Here is a 22,275-nt window from a genome sequence, read left to right as displayed (position 1 = left end):
CTCAATTATCATATAGAATAGAATAGTGAGAGCTAAAAATAAGACTAGATGAAAGAACAGCTGTAAAAAAGGGAAAAAAACGTCTGAGTAGCAGTGCTTCGGCTGAAGCCTAATTCCACCCAATATAGTCCCAAGTCAATATCTGCCAAGGAAATTGTCTAGTCTTAATCTTCATTGCAATTTGTACTCGTTGTGATTACGCAGGCCACAAGAAGTAATTAGGTTTTGTTTTTGTTGTTGTTGGGTCACTTTTACTCACAACATGCTACCGGCAAGATAGGCTTCCATTCACTACGCAAAGCTAAGCTAGCAGCGGTGTTGCTGGACTAAGACAACGCATGGAAAAAATGCATTTGCCCGGCTATATAAATATAGAGGAGACTATGAATAACCCTATTTAAACAAACGGTGGCGTAGTCATTTAACAGTGAATATTCATAAACAACTATGAAACAGAATGATATGTCAAGATAGATGTTTTCTGCATTATTTCACAGAGAATGTGATGCACACAAGCAGAAAACACATGTTCTCTAACCATGCATATGTATTCACACATGCAAACAGATACCATTAAGATGTGTAAAACACACACACACACACACACACACACACAAACACACACGGTACAGGCAGATACGCAGGTGCATGTCATATGTATGTGTATGCATGCATGCAAATTGCACACAGGAAGCCTAATTTTTGATTAAGTAACTTGATGTTTTGTGCGTGCCCACAAAGGCACACATGTGTTTGCAGTAAAGCTGATCATCCTGGTGACTCAACGGGCTGAGTCGACCTACATGTCTTCATTATGGAGTTGCTTCAAATCCGATTTAGGATTTGTGTCACGTCATACGTCCAGTCAAGCCGTCGTTCCAACTGTTATCATGGTATTGTTTCCAGTAAAAAAGAAGTTTGAGAAAGCCCTTGTTTCATGTAGACTTCACAAGAGATGATAGACATTTTTCTTATTTCCTTCATTTAAAAACCCACTGGACAAAAGCATCAAGTGCTGAACTGTAACCAATCATTTTACACTGTAAATGGTCTGATTTCTCCTAAACTCTCCACCAAAATCGGTTTCTGTTTAAGTCTGAAGTGATGCAACGTTTGAGAAAACAATAGTTTCAAGTTATTTCCCACTGCTTTTTTTTTTACCAACTTAACAAATCCTGGGCTGTAATTTATATTTCAATCAGGAGAGACTTTGTTGAAACGTGCAAAAAATGTATTCATCACATGATGCACAAGGTTGAAAAGTACAGTCTTTGGTGATTAGACTGCACCGTTTTGTCAATTTTTTATAAGGGGTAGAGAGGCCATGAGTGGGCAGGAATATCTCCAAGTCAGATACTAGACACTGTTGGTGGTGAAGGGAGCCTGAAGGTCTGGATGGATGGACCCTGGGTGCTGTAAATGATGGTGACTGGAGGTGAATGGGTTGCAGGAGGGTTGCTCGATTTGCCTGAAATGACAACTCACAGCAGGAGAGAGGAGAACAGATTTTAAAGGAGTGATGTAATGATGTAATTGGCTCATGGAAATCATGGCACATTCTGGTTAGTTTAACTGAAGAGTAATAACCCAGAATGTGCTTATCTTTTTAGGAAAGAGAAAGTGGAGAATGAACGCATAGAAGTCTTCTGAATTCTCTTCTTACGCTGAGCTTCATTTCTAAACTATCAATTGGCAGATTTATCCTAAACTTTCTTGCAAAATCAATTTCTATAGGTCTGAAGTGGGCAAATACAGAATTTCAAAAATATGTTATTGGTCAGTACTTATCTGACCAGGTGGAAATCAGTGATGAAAACTCAGCTAGTGAGCTGCATTCTAGTCCAATATTCTCTATTCTGGCTGTGTGAGGCTACAAACATCCAGCTCAGCTGTTTCACAGATGTGAGCATCTCCAGGACATCCCCTATATGCATAAAATACACTTATTTTTATACACCTACATGTGTCCATGGTGTAATCTGTCTCTCTTTGTCTGTATCACACACACACACACACACAGCAGGATGTCTAAATCTGTCTCACACAAATGCTCTCACAGTGTGCGCTCAACACTCACTTTCACTGAGAGGAATATCTCTTCCTCTCTCTCTCTCTCTCTCTCTCTCTCTCTCTCTCTCTCTCTCTCGCTGCTTCCCCTCTCCCTTTTAGATGCACTCAGCTTGAGTCAGAGTGTAGGACAGGACAGACTGAAAAACCAGAACTGACCTCTTTCTTCACATACAGCCGGCAGTAAGTACAACTTTTTCTTGCTTTATTTTTCTATTCTCCTTGTTTGTCTGTATCTTCTTAGTATTTTCACTATCTCTTCTAACCCAACATAAACTATGGAAGCATCTCTCTTTTCATTTGTCTAAGCGTATATTCTAAGAAATAGCAAGGAACCTGTAACAATAAAAAAAAGAAAAACAGTGGAGTTAATTACATTTTATTGTGCATTTGAATGGCCTCATTTTAGAAGTATATAACTGGTGGAATTACTTAATTGTTGTCAACTTTTAATTACTTTAAAACTTGAGTAGGTTTTTTTTTTTCCACTTACACAGAAGATTTATGACTTGATGTGTTACAAGCACTACTTCTGTGAGGATGTTGTCACACTTTAGTGTTTTATGATGAACAATTGCAAAAAGATCTCTAATTTTAGCACCAGCATCAGGTTTGCCATGGGTGGTAAAATATCGGTGTTTTTTCCTCACAGCTTTTCTTTTGTAATCACAATTAATATTTAAGCTACTACGTTTACTGTATACTGCTTCTTGGCTTGCTCTTTTTATGTTAAGTAATTGTGTCTTCCTAACTTTATGAAACCTCTGTTTGACTATGTGGCTTCTAAACTGAGTGACTGTAAGTAGGCAACTACTGTTGCAGCTGGTGTCAGTTTTCTGTAACACTGCTGGTGTGTTGTTGAAATAGCACCTCCATTATGTGAGGAGTCACCTTACAGTATTTGTCTTGATTTTCCTTTTCTGTTGTTGCAGTGCATGTTTTTGTCTATGAATATGGTTTAAGTGTATTTAAAGTATAAGTATATTCAGTATGTATTGGTGAAAATTGCAGTGTAAAATAAATTATATGTCATTTAGATAGATATAGATATACTGTAGATAGAGATACTTTATTTATCCCATCATCATCATCATCATCAACATCTCCCATGTTCTGATGCACAAACTTTATTTGGAATTTTTTCATTTGTGTGTGTGCATGTATGTGTGTGTGTGAGTGTGTGTGTGTTTGCAGATGCACTTTCAATCAAGTACAGACAAACAAAAGTAACAGAAACAGAAACTGTGAAGTGGTTGTAAAGAGGTCAGTTTCTTACATAACTGGAACTTTAGTCTGAATTAACACATTGCCACGTTCTACACAGCTTAGTGTTGATACCTAATGCCATAATTCTAGCCGTCACTTTAGTTGCTTGCCTTTTGGTGCTTTAATTCTTTCAAATTCTGAAATAATACATTATGTGGCTTCTTCTGATGGGAAACCATTTTCCTGCAGTTTGAGTTATTCCCATGTCAGTTTAGCAGAATGGGAAGATTTAGGATGAAAAATGTGTGCCTAACATGCATATAATCAATTATCTGCCCAATTTTTGCAAAAGTAAAAGGTAAGGTTACAACATGTTGCTGGTCTACATTTCCACTTTCAACTTTCTGTTCTCCATTTTCAGTTAACCATGCAGATTTTCAGCATGGAGAAGGTATTTAGCTTTTAGATTTTAGACCGTGCGGTTCTAAAAACAATGATATCTTTATAACTTTGGATCGTTTGTCTTCCAGTAGTTCATAGCTACTGATATTTGCTGATGGAAATTCTGCCGCATTTCACTCATTTAGATATCTGTTGCCTTGGGCTCTCTTTGTGTTGGCATTTTAAACTCTGGTTGATTTATGAGGACTATGGTAAATCTTTGCAGTGTAAATACAGACAGCTAGCTAGACTATTTGTCCAATCTAAGTTTTCCGTTCCATGACTAAAACAACCTTTGAACGTACACATTTTCCATGCGCCGTTGTGCCGCATGACGATTGCCCCACCCAAGACAAATGAGATTGGTTTAAAGAAATACCACTACACTAGAATTCTTTTTTTTCCATCCCGAAATGCTGCTTGGACTTGCCAGACCCTACTCCCGGAAAGTATCGACACCTTACAACTCCAAACCCATCTCTGGAATGTGTTTTTGCCTCACAACTCCGAACCCATCTTCGTACCCACCGGAACACAAAATCCTTGTCTTCACCTACAAAGCCCTCCATCATCTGGCCCCCTCACACCTCACTGACCTCCTCTCCCCCCACCAGCCCTCACTTTCCCTGAGGTCCAACCTCCGCAGTTTCAGAAACAGAGCCTTCTCCAGGCGATTTTCGATTTTCAATATAAAGGAAAACTAACAAAAATTGGTGCCCATATAAAAACCTGGAAGCTTTTCAGACTGTTCAGCAATTTGGCCCATGCCTATAAGCGGGCTCTGTAGTGCCCCCTAATGCGTGGAAGTTCTTAACTTGGACATAGTTACTCCGATCTTCACCAGAATTGATATTGATATTGCTCTAATTACTGTGGACATTTCCCATTTACCTTTATGAGCTCCAACCGGAAGGCGGCCATTTTGACTTCATTAATTTTCATGTGTTTTACATTCTTTCAAACTCCTCCTTGGCTGTGATTTAAATCTTCTTGAATCCTTGCAGGTAGTATCTACTGACACTCTTAACAAAAAGTTATCCAAGGAATTTTGATGCAAAAAATGTATAAGTTAGAGAGGACCAACTTCCTGTCTGGGAATGTTGAAAGAGGACGTTGCTCATCTGGCCAAAATTTATTCCGATTGCCACCAAACATGACACAGTTGTTACGCATAGCGGCTTGAGCATCCATGTCAAATCTTGAGTAAATTGGCCATTACATGGCACTGTTAGAATTTTCTTTATTAATTAGCCACATTACAACATGTCTACTTTTTCTAACTTTAACTTGAATTTTTGATAAAATGCTTTGAAATTGTAACTGTATTACTTATACAACAACTACCTATCTGACTGAATAGTTTGTTTGTTAAATGGGGAAATAACATTTTGGAGAGCCTTTAACAAAACCTGCTCGCTTGGTGTGGCTGCAATCTGTCAGTCATGTGTGACTCAGCCGGCTCCGCCCCCCATGAAATCACTACTGTGCCATGCCAAAAGATTGTCGTTTCAATGAACGTTGGCTGGAAGATGACAAATAGGGATTAAACGGGGAAAACCCCAACGAGTTGCCTGTTGTAAATTCTGAAAGAAGACGTGCAGATTTTTACAATGGGCGAGTCTGCACTTTAAAGTCACATGAAGGGTAGGGCAACTGAAGTAGCCAGGAAGAAAACAAAGGAAGCTAATTTGGGGTTGAAAACACGATGGCCAAAGCTGGACCACAGATGAGTGCTTTAACAATGCACTGCCGGAAGACGCTTGTCAACAGTTAGTTACATCACCATGCCCTGGTAGTTGTTCTGTGTGCTATTGTGTAGTTGAATACCTGTCATTGTGTTACGTTCACACAGCGGACACCTACTTATTCAGCCTGTAGTTCTGTGTGCATCCTATAGCTGAATAACCGTTAATGTGTCACAGAGCCGTGGAAAAATATTTTAAATTGGAGGTGCTAACAAATTTCCAAAGTGAAGTTTTCAGCCAAAGTCAACCAACACACAACTAACTGCATCCATCACAATTTACTGAACCGCATAGAGATTCAATTCATTATAAATAGCCTATCAAATAATACCACAATAATAAGCCTGCCATAGTCTACTGACCCGGAAACACTACTGACGCAATGTTGAATATGATACCAAGTTTGTTTAGTGTATGAGTTCTGTGGATCGTGTGTAAAGTGTGTTGTTATTGATAATAATTCTGTAATAGTTATGAAAATAGCTGACGCCAGTAGTGCAAAAGTAGAAGTCAGTATGTGAAGTTTAAGTGTACATGCTAACTCCTGCTAATTTTGTTTGTTCAGTTTTGTTTTGTTACATTTTCTTTTGTTTTTGCCCTGTATAGCAACATTGAGTCCTTTGAAAATAGCTATATAAATTAAATTTACTAATATTATTACTCTGCAGCTCCGTGAAGGTAGGTCTGGCAATGCAAAACTAGACTTCCAGGCATGTGGTGTTATAACTCTTCCACATGCTTATGTTCACTGCTGTTTTTGGTTGATGACCTTTCTGTACTATTTTACTCACAGAATGAGACACAGCTTCGAGGCAAAGGCTTTTTTAATGAGAAGGTGAACAAGTTCAATGCGCCCTTTGCTAGAAATGGTTTAGTCACCAGGTTGTGATTGTGTCCATATGGTGGATGCTTTAAATGGCAACTATTATATAGCATTTGGAGGATTATACTTGCATTTTGTTTACATGCTTTACTGTAAAAAACAAACTTTATTTTTCTCATACTGCCCATTGCTGCTGCACCTGTATTCACTGTATAAAATGTTCTCTAGGAGCGCCTGTCTCTTTAATCCCTCCTCCCAAAAAAGCACATTCTACTCTGATCGGCCTCCGCGCTTCCTGGAAACTCCGGAGCCTCCACTCCATGTTTCCAGCTAGTTGAAGCTGGAGCTACTGTAATGAAATACAAAGCAGTACTTTGTACTGTAAAAAATCACCAATAAAGGCTTCTAAACCAAACATTACACAACTGGTACTAGCAGTAAAGTGACCAGAATTTGGGGAGAAATGGCCAGCATTGGCCAAGATTACAGCTATGTTGCATTAGCGTGTGGCTACTCAATAGTTAGCGTGCAAACATCAGATAGTAGTGAAACAAAGCAGTAGGCCTACTTTCTATTGTCAAAAATTGCAGATAAAGACTTCTGAACCAAACACTACCCAAATGGATATATTTCAGAAGTAATACAACCCAAACATTGGCAGCAAAAATGAGCTTTTTTACTGCCATTAGCCATGTAGCTACTTTAGTTAGCAGTTGGCACTAATAGAATATACCAGCAATTCCTATAGTAAAAAATGGCAAATAAAGGTTTTTAAAACAAATACTACTAACAGAAAATATTTCAGGAGTAATGTGACCTGATTTGGGGATAATATAAAGACACTGACAGCCAAGGTGACATTGTTTACTGCCGTTAGCAAGTTGTTACATAGGACAATGTTGACAATGCGGTGGCTTTATAAAAAACACTCCAGTCATGCCTAATTGGGGCAGATGACTCATCATAGAAATCCGGCTTAGAGTTGCGTAACACTTAGCTGAAAGTAGAAAAAACTGTTTGAACAGAAGTGTTACAAATACTTAAAAAAATGAACGTGTTCACAAAGATTTGTCTAAAACACTTTTTCCTCATTATTTGAATGTTTAACATGAAAATCCAACATTGTAACAATGTAGATATGACAGAAAACATGGAAAACCATAATATGTGACCTTTAAATTCTCACAAACTAGCATTGGAACATCAAAATCTACTCCTGTCCCTTTCCTTTACTCAAAAAACAACAACCTGGGAGGCAGTTAATTAAATATACATATAAGTGGCTGGAGTGAGAGCTTTTAAAGTTTTCTCATAAATTATGCTGGCCTATATTAACGGTTACAACATTTTAGACTCAAGTTTTTTTTCATCTCTGCACAGGAATGACCACATGCATGCACGCACACAAGCACACACAATAGGTGGTTGCGTTTTACGAGATGAGACAAGACAGTTGTGCAAGAATAATGAATCATAACGGTAATTTTTGGGGGATATAATATATTTCATGTCAGGCCTGGAATCTACTCCTATTGGTTGGGACATGTAATGAGTCCATTGACATCTGTGTTCCCCAAAAGGTTAGGGTTTTGTACCAATATTAAATGTGGGAATCACTAATTTTTAATGTAATTCATACTTTTTGATCTAAGACTCTTTAACTTCAAGTTTCCATGGTAAGTTAGTTGCTCATTGGAACTGTTTGCAGAATGTCTTTATGTCTACTTTCTGCAAATGTAGACTATATTGAGGGGTGGTGTTGTTGTGATGTCTGGAAAAGTAGAAAGGTGTCTCTCTAAATTGTCCACAAACTCTACAGTAAATCATCACCTCAGTTGCTTTAAAGACAGATTGAAGAAGCAGATTTAGCTAAAACAATCAGACATTTTAACCATGCATCAGTGGCCAAGTGGCGTTACATAACCTCATGTCATGCTCCCAGTGATCCCTCTTTGAACCCACATTAAGAATTGTTGAAAAAAAAATATTTGAGTGTAAATACCTCCATTCCCCTGTGAAGATACTACATTTGAATGACAACAACAAGTACTAATTGAGCCGCTACCAATGCATATGTTACGATGGGATTCCTGATATTGAGTGATAACAAAACTGAAAGAGATTTTCTTTTCCTCACACTTTTTTATCTGCTTATATTTTAAATATCCATATTTTTAACACCTTTACCCACTGTGAATGGAATTGAAACACTGTTCAAAGCAAGGTATGTGAATCTTCCTCAGTAATGAGATAAAATCAAAACAATCTGCTTTGCTTGATACCAAACCACAACAGTATAGATTGGTTGTTCCTACCCTCTAAAACAATCCATTGGAATTTTTTAATGTTACAACCCCCCTCCTGCTTGTGCTCCATCCTCATGTCTAAATTACAGAACTGAACAGTATGGTTTTAAACATGTTAACGTTTTGAAACAGTCACAGTTTGGTTAGGTTTAGGAACCAAAATTACGTAGTTAACTTTAGAAAAAGATTGTGGTTTGGGTGAAATTCATGGAAATTTGTCTCCTGGGTGAAAGTCCTGTGCACCCTGTGTACCATCCACCCCAGGCCTCCAAGAAGTGTGCCGCTCTTAATGCAAATTGACTATAGTGGCCAAAAGTGGAATTGCAAAGTCATGTAATAGACATACAATGTGAAAAGAGATGTCTGTATTTTTCATAACCCCCACGAATCAGAATTTCTTCCATTTGGTCAGATACAATTTGGAAAGTCTAGAAGAGCTGCACGATTAAATCATTATATTCCCATTCAAGTTAGTAGTGAGCAAAAAAAGTGGATGCAGAGGGGAGAGCTGGTTATTTTTTGGTCCCATGATGTGCCACTGAGCAAGGAACGAATGGGGCTCCGCCTCAAGCGCTTTATCCAGGTCTTACAATACATCAATGATCCACCACGCTTAATATGGTGCTCTAATACTTTGTCACCGTACATCCTGCTTAGCTCCCATCATAATTACTACTACTACCGCCACTAGAAGGTGGCACCGCAATGAGTGTTAAAATGGATCACAATTGTTGCGTGAACAAACAGCATATATTTGCATCCTATTTCCCCAATCTATATACTATACTTACTATACTTTAGTTTAGTAGTTAGTCCAACTAAATGTTGAAAAGCTAATTGTCAAACCTTCACAGTCGAGGTGGAAGTGATGCTGTTCGGCAATCGCAGAATAGTGCTTTTACATGCTAAAACACCCACAAGTTCAAGGGTCAAACTTACTTGAACCTTTCAGCCGTCAGAATGAAATGTTGAATTGTTAAAGGCCACTGAGTTGTCAGTTTGTATCAGGCTGTTCAGTCTATTGTTTGGATGTACGAATATGAAACAGCCTTGGTGCTCTACTCTTTTGTAGTGTTTTTTGAGTTTGTGTGTTACAGTAGTTTAAGTTTGTGAACCTGAGTTTACCAATTGCATGTCTGTAACACAGGTATCACAACTCAAGACCTAGCAGCAAGACAAGCAACTAAAGCTAGCGGTAGTGTCCATAAATGTGTGTATGATAGAAAGACAAAAAGACAGGAAATTTGCTTGTTTCTTCTTCTGTAGACATGTACGTCTTGGTCTATTAATTACCAGAGATAGCTCAATGCATAATGATGGAGTCCTGTCTGGGTGACTGGATGCAATGGAAGCCCCCCAGGGACAGAAACATCCAGCTGAGATAAAACTGGGATTCATTATCAGCCTTGCTTGTTTTTTTGTGTGCCTTTTTCTCCATCCTCAATGTGTGTGTCTGTATCTTTCAGTTTATATAATTAAATAATAATATTTATTATTTTATTAAATTACTTATTTATTTATACAAAATGTGCAATTAAAATAAACAGTTAATATAAATTAATTTTCAAATTCATGTAAAAAAAGACAGAAATCTGCAAACTGCATCCCCGTGCAAACTGAAGTGCCATTGGCTGAATGTGTCTGACTCTTGTTAATCCGTTTGAGAATTAATCCCTTTGAGAGGCTGATTTCTCTTCACTGTACAGCACAGCTGTCCTGAGACCAGGCACAGCTTTGGGGTCAACCTCCTGAACCAAACATGTTATTGTTCAGCCATGCTGTCCTCATCATTGTAAGATTGATTCAAGGCTGAATGCATCTCACTTTTAGCCTTTTAAGACAAAGAATATTTGGTTACACTGCACTTGAAGGTATCTAAAAAAGAGTGACATGACACTGTCATGAACGTGTCTCAAGCCTTATAAACAAGTCATAAACGTTTATGAAATAGAATTTTTTTAGCAAGTGTCATTCGGATATGGTTAGGTTTGTGTTTGTGTTTGGGTTAGGGTTATGGCTAAGGGTTAAGGTTCATGCGTTATGACTGTGTCATGACAGTGTCACGTGTTCATGACAATGTCCTGTCACTCTGATGTAGATACCTTCAAGTAAAGAGTTACCAAATATATTAGAAATTAAAAGGTCACTGCGTTCAGCTAAAGTAGAAAATTAGATCTTAATCAGAAGTGATGATTCAATCTGATTGATCAATTGAAGACATTTTGACATGAATTTAAAAGCTAGTTTTCGGAAAACAAACTGAACCGAATAAATATTCTTCTAATGGTTAGTAACATTCTTACTTATGTGGATAAGTGAGAATCTAGACACATTATAATGACTTCCTGAGAAAAGTGAATTGATAGCAAAATGATAGTTTAACTCATGTCAATAATTAGCAAAATACAATAATCAAAAACAATTTTGAGGAAGAACCTTTCAGCTCTCTTCATGGCTCGTTTGTTAATCCTTACTAAACAACTGTCACTTTTGGTCTGACTTTGAGTTTTAGTAGAAACACAACTGCTAGTCTGTGCTGTAATATGCTGTTTTCTGAAATCTAGAAAAGTTAAATCTAAATCACTGGATTGGAGTTTTGAGTTTAGCCCAGTTAACTTTTTTCAAACTGTGTGCAACGAAAAGGACTGAGTTGAATCTTCACAGAATTTAATCTGAAAACCCCCCTGTTTCTCTCTCTCCTGACAGCATTACCCGGCTGTAAGCGGGGCCTTCATGGATTCACCGTACAATGGCAACACGTCCCTGCAAACGTCCACCTCCAACCTAAACGCCGGCTACTCTCGACCTTCAGAAGCAGAGGATGATGGGAAAGTGTCCAGTGACACCATTTGGCTGTGGATTGCTGTGCTGGCAACCATTGGCAACATAGTAGTGGTGGCTGTGGTTTGCGCCTGTGCCTTCTGAAAAGATAGAAGAGTGGAGCAAAAATACTGCCACTGTCTGGAAATGGGGAATCTGAAACATCCTGAAAATACATTTTTCTTCAGAAATGATGTAAATTGGCCTCACTTTTAGATGAGATTTTTAAAGAGTTTTAAAAAGGGAATTTGCATGGGATTCCTCAATCAAATGCTTTTCACATTTTTTTAATAAACAGAAGAGAGTACAGTTATTCAATGCAGTTAATATGTGAAACATAACACTATTTATTTATTTGTTTATTTAAGCTGTCATTGAAAACTGAAATAAGGCCTTGATGAGACACAAGTATAACTTTTTCACTTCAGTTCTATATTGAAACAATGTTAAAAGAAAAGATTTAAGGTTAAACAAAAACAAAAGTCACAATAAGGGACTTCTCCAATGACTACTGAATCAGATCTTCTTCAAAATACTGAATACCGACCAAACAAGACCACACACAGCCAGATACCATTTGTGTATATCCTTTGTTGCACATTTCATATGACTAACCAGCAAGAAAGCTACCCAGCACACAATTGGATGAACTAAATCAAGCTGACAATCAAAATCAATCAATCAAAATGTATTTATGTATTACTTTACAACAACCAGCAGGTATCCAAAGTGCTTAACAAAATAGACAGATCTACAGAAAGTTCAAAGACAACCCTACCATATAATTTGAGTTTTAATAAACGCCTTGCTATAGGACAGGTTCATTCATCAACTTAACCCAGTCCTCTTCCAGAGCTCTGCTTGTCAGCAACCCGCAACCAATTAATCACAATAGCCGGAAATAATCATGAGCAGCCATGGTTTATTGTTAAATTTCCACTACTATTACATTAAAAGGTTTCCTAATTCAGCCACTTGTCTTTTCCATCCAGGTGAATGACCCACAACAGTCAAATAGATACAACACATATGTGTGCTTTAATCATTGGAAAGTTAACAAGACCAGTGAAGCTACAATCAGACAAATTTGTCCCCAGGTTTGCCCTTTGTGGTTGCAGATTCTAAATCGGTCACAGGGATGTTTATTTTAGCCAAAGTGAGAACACAATTACATTTTTAATGAGCATTGGGCAAAATACTAAATTCATTCATCGTGGATTCCAGGATAAAAAAAAACATTGGCCTCAAACTAATAGTGCTCTTGCATACTTGCCAATGGTCAGCTGGTTATGCAAGCCAAGCTGGTGTTATATAAACCCATTCAGTCCTGGTTACACCAGGCTCAGCAGAGGTCAAACGCATTAGATGAGATCATAGCTTGATCTCTTGGTGGAATCAGAAGCTTGAGAGAGATCCACTGTTGCAGCTTGTAATTTTTAAATCTGTGTGTGATGGGATTTAGTTGTTAGAGAAGCCAGAGGTTTGAGCCCTACTGTATAACATCCTGATGATGCTAGACCAAAGCACTGAACTCCAACCTGTATTGTCTATACCATTATTTTCTATTATATTGTTTGTATTCTTACATTCCCAGCACCCAGTATATTTAGTTGACTAATTCTGAATACTCTGGCCAATAAGGGGAATAGGCCGTTCACTTAGCCTTGCAACCCTTACTTACTGTTGCTTCATGAGTCAACAGCTCCTTCTCACACATGCACTGCAACCCTAACTTAACTAGACACTGCATGGAAGAGCTGTATGTGAGAATGCAAATGTCCAAATCAGTTGGATCGGACAATAAACAGAGTGTACCCTGCCAGCCTCCTAGTACAAAGTCCATGTAATGTCCGATTTAGCCCAAGTGCACATAGAGCAGGTTAGTGTCTTGAGAAATGGCAGCCAGCGAGTGGGCATGTTGATTACCTTTCAATCATGTGGCTGGCACAAAACTGAAAGAATATAAACATCCGAGGGAGAAGAAAAAAGGTGATTTATCTGAAGGCACCAGTGAAAATGTCAAGCTGTAGAGACAAAGTGATTCTGGAACTTCTGTTGGGAAAGGCTAATGCCGAAATTGTCAGACAACTTTCAGAAATACACTTGTTTACGACCATATTCCAAACCTGTGTAATCCGTGTCATGCCTTGAACATGGTGTAACCCTCGCCATGTCCTGTCTCCAGCACGTTCTACCCAAGCTCCACCACTCACCTAAACACAACCTAATTTACAGGAAGTGAGAATTCATCTGACAGAGACAATCTTGTGTTGTGTGCTAAATGAAAGGACTCTCCGGACCTGATTCTACAAAAAATTTCCAGAGTTCATGTGAGAAAACATCTAATAAGTTCTAAATGATTTGTTTTAAAATGGGTCCTTGATTTAAGACAAAGGAAGACACCATCAGGCTTCTCAATTCTAGCTGACAACTGTTGTTTTTGCACAGATCTCAGCTGTAGCTTTAGCCAGCCAACTTGTGAAGCTGGTTTTAAAAAGAGATGCCTGTGAAAGGGTTTTAGACATGTACTTGATGGCTATTATGTCATGCTAAACGAATTAAGCTGTAGGTTATGTCCCAGGACCCAAAGTCAGCATCCTGAGCAGTAAATTACCACAAACATTCACACTGCTAGCACATTTAAAAAAAACTCCAGTTCATCTGACACTCATGTCTTGCATTTGAAGAAACTTTAGCCTTAATCCTTAAAAAGCCCAGAGGAAACCAATTCCATTTAGAAAGGCTCAGCTGTGGATGAGCAGTGATTTGCTGAAATATAACAAGCAAGGAATGTTGCGGAGGGGCATCTCTGTCACAGCCACTCTTTCCCCATTATAAGGATAAATACATCATTAAAAACTGTAGTGCCCTCGCTTTCAGCTCTCTTTAAATCATTCTGTACGCGAGAAGATGAAATCTCATAAAGAGGCAATGTTGGGAGAAGAAATGGCATAGAGAGGACACGGAGATACAGAATGAGGAAGATGAGGGTAGACCAGGTCAGAGGAGTTTAAAGAGTAATGGGATGACACTTCATAAAACTAGAATGTAGCAGAAGGAACAAATCTCACTCTTTTTCATTAGTTTGTTACAAACTATGTCTTTCTGCAGTGTGCTGCGCAGGTACAGTGTGTTTTTGGCAAAGAAACAGCTGCCTGCTGTGACCGAAATTGGACTGAACAAAACAGTTAAGTTGTACTTTATACAATTTATGCTTGTGGTCCAGAAAACCAGAACAAGCTGAAAGACCGTCTGCTTAGCTGCGTGATACAAAATTAAAGTATTAATTCCAGCCACTTTAATAAAGAAATAAGTACCCAACTTAACCAAGGTATTTTGTGCCTAAACTGATCCAAATCTTTACCATGGCGTTGTCAAATCACATAACGATTTTATTTGGCAATCTATTGGATTTGTAACTGTTTTAGAAGTACGGACAAATTACTTTGTTCTTATATTTGGGACATCAGATCATCAAGTATTACATGTGAAACTGAGACCTGTTGAAATAAACACAGTCAGATTGGTCATTCTACATGTACTGTGCTTTCTCAGAGGACAACACATCAACATACATTCCTGCATTATGTAGTTTTAACCCAATCTAGTCAGAACAAATCATGTAGCCATTGTCTTCCACTACCCATGTTTATATACATGGGTTTCCACATGCATCTCACTATCTCAGCCTGTGTCAGCGTCATTGTCCTCTCAGCAGAGTAATGAGCTGTAATGCGCCTCTCGAGCTTCCTATCTGTTTTTTTCTTTTTCCCTCCCTGACTTGACATCCCATGGGAAGAGCGGTCAGAGCAGATCGTTTCTCTGTGGTTGACTTTATCAGAAAATTATTTTACAGACAGAACAGAGCTAACTAAAAGCCGTCTGTGACAAAAACAGAGCCTAAAGGAGCGGAGGAAGACACGACTTGTAACATTGGTCATTTGAGATGAAGAGTGCCAATGAGTGACACGTAAAGTGATATGGGAAGATGTGGAAGAGAGAGGAAAGATGAGGCAGGAAATGCTCATTTTCATTTACACCAGTAGTACATTCACTTATGACAGCTGACATGAAAAGAGACACTGTATATGAGTGTGAGCAAGGAAAGTAGAAACAATGCGTCAGAGAGAGGACAGAGAATGTGTAACGAGGATCATGTTTGACTTAAAAAATAGCTTAAACTCTAGAGTAAGAAGAAATGAGTAAGATAAGAAAAAAATCAAAGATGGGAAAAAAGTGGACAGGTTAGCTGTATTTCTAAACTCTAACAAACAACCAAGAACTCAACCCCACAGTACATAGTCACAAAATGTATCAGTGTTTGTGGTTCTTGTTTGGTCGGTCGAGGCTCAGGCGTTCATCCACCACCTACAGTTAACATCAAACAACACCCTTACTCCCTCCCGTCAGATAGAAACAATGTGTTTCTAGCTATGTGACCCAAAACTTTTGGGGGTGACTCAGCAGACCCCACAAAGAAGAAATCACGCAAACATGAGCATCTGTTTCATTGGACAAGGCAATGTAAAAAACCCTCCAATCAGGCAGTTAGGTGTTTTTTTGATTCTCTCTATCTTACTGCTGATAATACCTGCCTACACAGCCCCATGGGAGTAAAGGATACCAACTCCAGGCGCCTGTTATCAACTCCAGTAGCTCCATCTACTCAGCCACCCAGGCACCTAGAGGTGAGAAGTAAAGTACTGTAGTTACTGACGTGGTGCAGCAACCTGATGTAGGCCACCTTTGCTTTTAGGAAGAACAGCTGCTGTCTATTTTTCATGTTCACACATTTCGTTTTAGCTTTTCTCCCTCCTCGAAAAACAGCTTGTTAGCAGAATTACTGTAACATCGCTCATTGAAAGTGATGAGCATGTCTGCAGCAAACATGAGTCACCCAGTGTCTTCGACTTAAAATCCAGATTTCTATGAGATCATCCTCTCCCAGGGAAGATGTTTTTTCTTGTAAACTGTAAAGGAATGAGACATTGCATAATGATGATTATAATAACGGTTTTGTTATTCTATTCTTTAAAATATCTATATATAATATTGTATTCACTGTATTTCTCTTTAATGTCACATAGTACCCTCTGTTCTCTTTCTTCCTTCCTTCGTCATCTCCTGCGTCCCTGCTGCGTGTGATGCACCAGACCGTGATGTCCACATAGTGAAACCACTCCCCTGCACATGCACTCACGCACGCACGCACTGCCCTCACCAGACCTCTGACTTGTCCAGTCTTTCTTCTCTCCATATATCTTATGTCATCCTCTTTTCTTCCTTTTTCTTCATTTCCCTCATTGGACATTTATGTAACTCATAATTTACTAATACATTTTTAGTGTGGTATACATTGGTTGCATCTGGGGTTGACTAATAGGCATACCTGGTTGCAGAGTATTTATACTAGATAGGATATAGAGTTGAAATTTCCTGATAAAGAGAAAATTTATCAGACCTTGAAAACAGAGAGCTTAAAAATATACAATTTCCGGCCGCCCGGACAGCTCAGTTGGTAGAGCGGGCACCCATATATAGAGGTTTACTCCTTGACGCAGCGTACCTGGGTTTGACTCCGACCTGTGTTTCTCCTGCGGGGGGGGGGGAACTGCATGTCAGTCCCCCCCCCACCCCCCACACCCATTTCATGTCTTCAGCTGTATTCCAATGATAAAGGCCGAAAATGCACGAAAAATAATCTTAATTAAAAAAAAAAAAGGATCCTAAATCTTTTTTTACGCATGCTTTCTATCGCCATAGAGATCACCAACATCGATCTTCACAGAAGGACTGGACGGGGCGAGGTGGCAACTAGACAAACTGAGAGACTACACTGAGGCACTGACTTCATTCGGATCCAACTTCCTGGATTATGAATAAAAGTGCACATGGCAAAGGTGGGGCCAAGATGACCGTGTTCTACATCATGATACAGAATGGATTTACAGTGACTCTATCCAGCTGAGCACATGTAAAAACTGCAGTGTGGTGACATGAGGATATTTAATGGATGAGAAGACGGATAAGTAACAAAAATCAACAGCCTAAGTAAATGTCTCGTTAAGGGTATATTATTTACAAGCCCACACCACACTCACATTCAACAGCCCTTATGATGAGGAACAGTTTGAAGATCCCTTAACTCCCCAAATATCTGGTACCAGAGTGGTAATAAGTTACACATTTGGCAGATATTTTGATTTCAGTAATGAGGATATTTGGTGAATGTAGTTAGTTGTAGTTGTATTTAATGTAGTTTCTGGAGAAGGCAATGCAAGAAGTTGGACTGAATTACTACAGGGAAGAAAAAAACGAAGTAGTACAACCAGGAAATAAACTATTACTTGTTTGTTCAAAATATCATGACTTGCTGAGAAGTGTATAATGTATTATACTTATGTGGTATTCGCCATGGAGACTTCACTGTGACAACCAAAGCCAAAATGTTTGAAGGGAAAAATACATTACAAGTCTAGCACATACATAGGCCTATTGTGCATACACTCACTCACTTAGACAACGATGGTAAAGAAGATGCAGACATAATAAAGAAATTGATCGCTATGCAAATAAGAAACTTCTGCAGCACTGTATACTGTATATTGTAAACATACTGTATGGCTATAACATGCTACCATTGCAGCATTATGTATACCTAACTTACATGCATGGCTACCAGCAGATTTCTCTTTTACACATCACTGTGCTCATCAGGGTGCAATTTGTGAATAAACATCTTGGGAGGTGGGGGGGGGGCAACAATGCCAAAACGTGTATTTATAAACTTCAATATTCAATGGAAACTAATCCCAAAGTGAAATAGAACAATGTCGTGTCAACGTAAAACACAGCGCTTTCAGGCCAGAGCACAGAGTTCATAGGAGTGTTCTAGTTTGCTCAGTGTTTCTTGGTAAACTGAACTACCATGGCCCCTGAAAGGACCCTCATCTGGCGGTGCCTCACCTATTGGCAGCTAAAAAACTGCCGCTGTTAGTGGCGTCCCGGAGCTCTGTAGAGGCTTCATACAACCAGCACCTGCCGCTCGGATTTTAGCGTTCCATGGCACTATAGAGTGTTCATTTTACAGCGCTTTAATTAGTTTCAAATACTTAAATTCTAGGTATATAATGTTCTATTGGTCGAGAAGCATTGATCCCTTTCAGGTGGGGATGCATTGAGTCCCCACTGGGGATAAAAATGATTCAGCAGAAGCAAGAATATGTAGACCAGAAAGGATAAAATCCCACAAATCCCCCATAGCAAAAAACACCCTGGTCCTCATTGATGGAGTAAAGTTTTCGCCTCTTCACAAATACATGTCAGTCTTTTGTACTTCTAGTCAATATATATGTTTATGTTTTAGGTTTTGGCTTAACATTTGAGTTTAGATTTCCATTATATGTTTTTTCTATGTCTAAGTTTTAAGTTTCATTTGAGAAATTCCTCCCTTTGTAAATTTTCATTTATGTCATGAATCATAGTTCCTCGTCTTTCAAGATTGTTTTGTAAAAGTGGACCTGTCTACTGTTATGACTTCTGTAATATAACTTCATTAAATTAATAAGAATGTGTGATGTTTGTCCATCCCATCAGGTTCATGTATGAATGCTTGTCACATGAATGTATGGCAGAATCATGTAGTTCTACTTGTACTAATTATAATATGTTTAAAATCCAAATGGATACTCTCACATGCACTAAAAGTTATTTTCATAATTTATGTGCAGGCTATGCATCAGAAATGTACATGTTCTATGTCTACAGGACATGTACTTCAGATCCTCAGCTATCTTGCTTTCATGCATTAAACAGCAACTGCAGTCACATAAAGTGCACCTGTCAAAAGATCATTTCAAAAAGTTGATTTAAAAAGGCAATTTCTTATTTCATTGGAATCAACATGGTCTGAAATGAAGCCAGTTGTACTGGCTTTCCTGGTACTTTACTTAATTAAGCAGATGGGAAGAACAATTGAAGACAAAATGTGTAATAATTGGTGATAGTAACTGTTACTTTATTAGGGTTAGATTTCTTTAACTGGTCTTCTAATTTAAATGATTGAAATAATGAATTTGGAGGGGCTGGACTGGATATATTCCAGTGAATGTGTAATGACAGGACTTCATCCTGATGACACTGCGACTAAATCTTAATTAATGGTAATGTGGCTTCATCTTGAATCATCTTCTGACTTAATAATGATAACAGGATTTCCTGTTTCAACTAATAATGACTGCAGCTCCATTATAAAGACTGACTGTATGAATAATAACAGTGGCACAGGTCTCTTACGGTAGACTTACTTCATCTTAATCAGAAATGAAGAATACATTTACAATTCAAAACATGTGTAATAATACCTATGTATTCTGTATTTTGTTAAAGCAGGATTGAGTAGTGTTTTCACCTTTAACACTAAAATGCTGCCGGTAAAACTGAAAAGCAGGCGTTTTTGTGAACATGTCTGGATTTAATTGTATGATTTAATTATATTGGGAAAAAACTGTAGCATGAAGAACTTTTGGTGAGTTCTGAAACTCATCCGGAACATGACTCCAGCAAAAAGGGAAAGATTGGGTCAGGAGAATTAATGTCAGAAACGTTTAGGACAAGAAGACTTTTAAGTAAGGGACAACACTAGACTAATGTTCTTCCTTTCTTTTACTTTTACCCAGCATAATCTCGTCTGCGTTTACCTGACCCTGTGGTAGAGACACCCTGGCACACCTTTTCTCCGGACATTTCTTTGTCCTATCTTTCAATCCTAATGCAAATGGCACTTGGCCTTAAAGCTCAAAACGGATCCGTTGAGTTTGGACAAAGTCCTGAAGAAGTTTGCAAAGACTCTGAGAAACTGCTCCAGTTCAACCAAGACTATCCTTCTCTAACCACATGTTTTGGTTGTGAAGTTGTGCCCCAAGGCTTGATGTCAAGTGATCGGCTCAACAGAGATGGCGGTTCAGCTCCTGGCCCAACCTTGCCAAATAGTTGTTTTATATGGTTCCAACTCCAATATTCTACCATTGTGTGCTTGTCAGAGTTATTTGAAGCAGAATGGCAAACAAGAGCAGTGCACAATGCAGCGATTCTGATGCCATTGCAGAGGCACCAATGGAAAAACATAAAAGCAACGTCGAACCACGTTCCTCTCAGATTCAACAGGTGGGAATCCCACATTTTGCAGAAATTAAGACCCCAGGATATTGTGGGGCGCGATAAAAGGATTTACTAGAAACAATACCACAGGTCAATTCAACTACAAAACCTTGAAGCTGAATTCACCACATTAGACTCATTGTTGTAAACTGCGATTGCTGATCAAAAAGCTTAAAAAACAGTCACTAGTCAAGAAAGAAATTCATAGAACAATACAGCGCTATGGTGCTAGACCTAGTCATTTACTTGCCATGAGAATTAGGTCCAGTGACCATTTTGCTTTTTATTAAATCTCCAGATGGCAATATTATGACTGACCCTGTTGAAATAAATAAAGACTTTCAAACAGTTTATTCTAATCTGTATGAATCAGAGGTAAATTTAGATAAAACCCACTGTGACAGATGGTTAAATCCGCTTGACTTGCCTTAATCATCAGCAGAGGAATCATCTGACCCAGACAGCTTGATCATTATAGAAGATGGGATCCCCCCTAATTTTATGTAACTTTCTGTGAACAACTGGGCCCATTCCTTCTTGACATGATTAACTTCTCTATTGAAAAGGGATGTGAACAGACTGAAGAGACTACTTTTATAAAGTAGTGAGGGTGCTCACTCACTCACACAAGCACGTGTGTTATCGTTCAAAACCTTTTATTTTTATTAAACTCTGCATACACAAACAATGTTCTCAATGCACAAGTTCATGTGTAGAGCCCCTGGTGATTCTTCAAGTAAAGTTTCATGTTGTGTTGAGCCTTCTTAGTGTTTTAAAAACAATTATTTTATGCTATCATAGTAGTGCCCCCAGCACTCCAATTCAAAAGTCCACTTGATCAAAAAATTAAAATATGTTAAATCTTAAGTGGCCTTTCCGTCCTAATTATGCTTTTAAACATGAATTGGACCCGAGTACATTCACAAAAATCACCCTAGGTTGAATTTTGGCGAGAGCTAAGTTTTAAGGACCAAAAATTCTTCAGATTTTTACTTAATTTGAATTACTGTAACGCAGATGAAGTGGTTGTTTACAGGTAAAAAAATGAAAAGGCATACAATTAAAAGAAAGTAAGCGGTTCCCATGACCAGCCTGAGAGACGGAACGAGACCAAGAGACGTTTCTACAAACAAAAGGTATGTTGACCTTGAGGAGGGGATCACATGTCGTTCAAAATCTAATCGTAGTGACCCAATATAGCAAGTCCTCACTGTAAAACACTGAACACATGCCAAGGAAGTAAAGCAATGTGGTAGCTCAAGGTTATAAAAGCACACATGTTCATGAAAGGCACTTCATGTGCTGGAAGGCAAGTTAAAGAAATTGTTTGGCTGCAGTGATCACTTGCCTCTTTGGCAGTACATTTAATCCAGCACGGGGGCCACGACGGAAAAAAGGAAGAGATTTATAAATTGTAAACAAAGATAGTGATGGATGAAGCAACAGTTTCAAGAACCAGACTGTTGTGGTTAAAGTATTTGATATGAATAACTCCTCTGTCCAGGAAGCAGGACTACCTGACCTCTCAGAGTGTGAGATAAACAAGACGTTTCCCAGAAGCTGTTCACCAATATTAACACAGATTATCATTTACAGCTGTGTTTTTCACATTTTTGGAAAAGAACATCCACATGGGCTCACCACCTGTGGGAGGAACCGCTGGGGTCGGGTGCGCAGCCACATGGGTGGCGGCGAAGGTCAGGGGCCT

At 38.6% G+C, this 22,275-nt stretch overlaps 2 long non-coding RNA genes across 2 annotated transcripts in view; one reads left to right on the top strand and one right to left on the bottom strand.

Annotated features, from left to right (window-relative positions):
- Positions 1 to 10,431: 10,431 nt before the first annotated feature.
- LOC117940763 overlaps positions 10,432 to 22,275 on the bottom strand; it is a 19,293-nt gene continuing 7,449 nt past the window's right edge. Inside the window, exon 3 of the long non-coding RNA XR_004655818.1 lies at positions 10,432 to 10,484. This is a non-coding gene — a long non-coding RNA (uncharacterized LOC117940763). The remainder of the gene's footprint in view (positions 10,485 to 22,275) is intronic.
- On the top strand, positions 14,799 to 18,982 carry LOC117940721. The gene is made up of 2 exons (XR_004655805.1): positions 14,799 to 16,096; positions 17,172 to 18,982. It is a non-coding gene; the product is annotated as an uncharacterized LOC117940721 (long non-coding RNA).

Source organism: Etheostoma cragini, chromosome 3, assembly GCF_013103735.1.
Source record: "Etheostoma cragini isolate CJK2018 chromosome 3, CSU_Ecrag_1.0, whole genome shotgun sequence".
Classification (NCBI taxonomy): Eukaryota; Metazoa; Chordata; class Actinopteri; order Perciformes; family Percidae; genus Etheostoma; species Etheostoma cragini.
The sequence above is the reverse complement of the archived record's forward strand: the minus strand, read 5'-3'. Positions and strand labels throughout refer to the sequence as shown.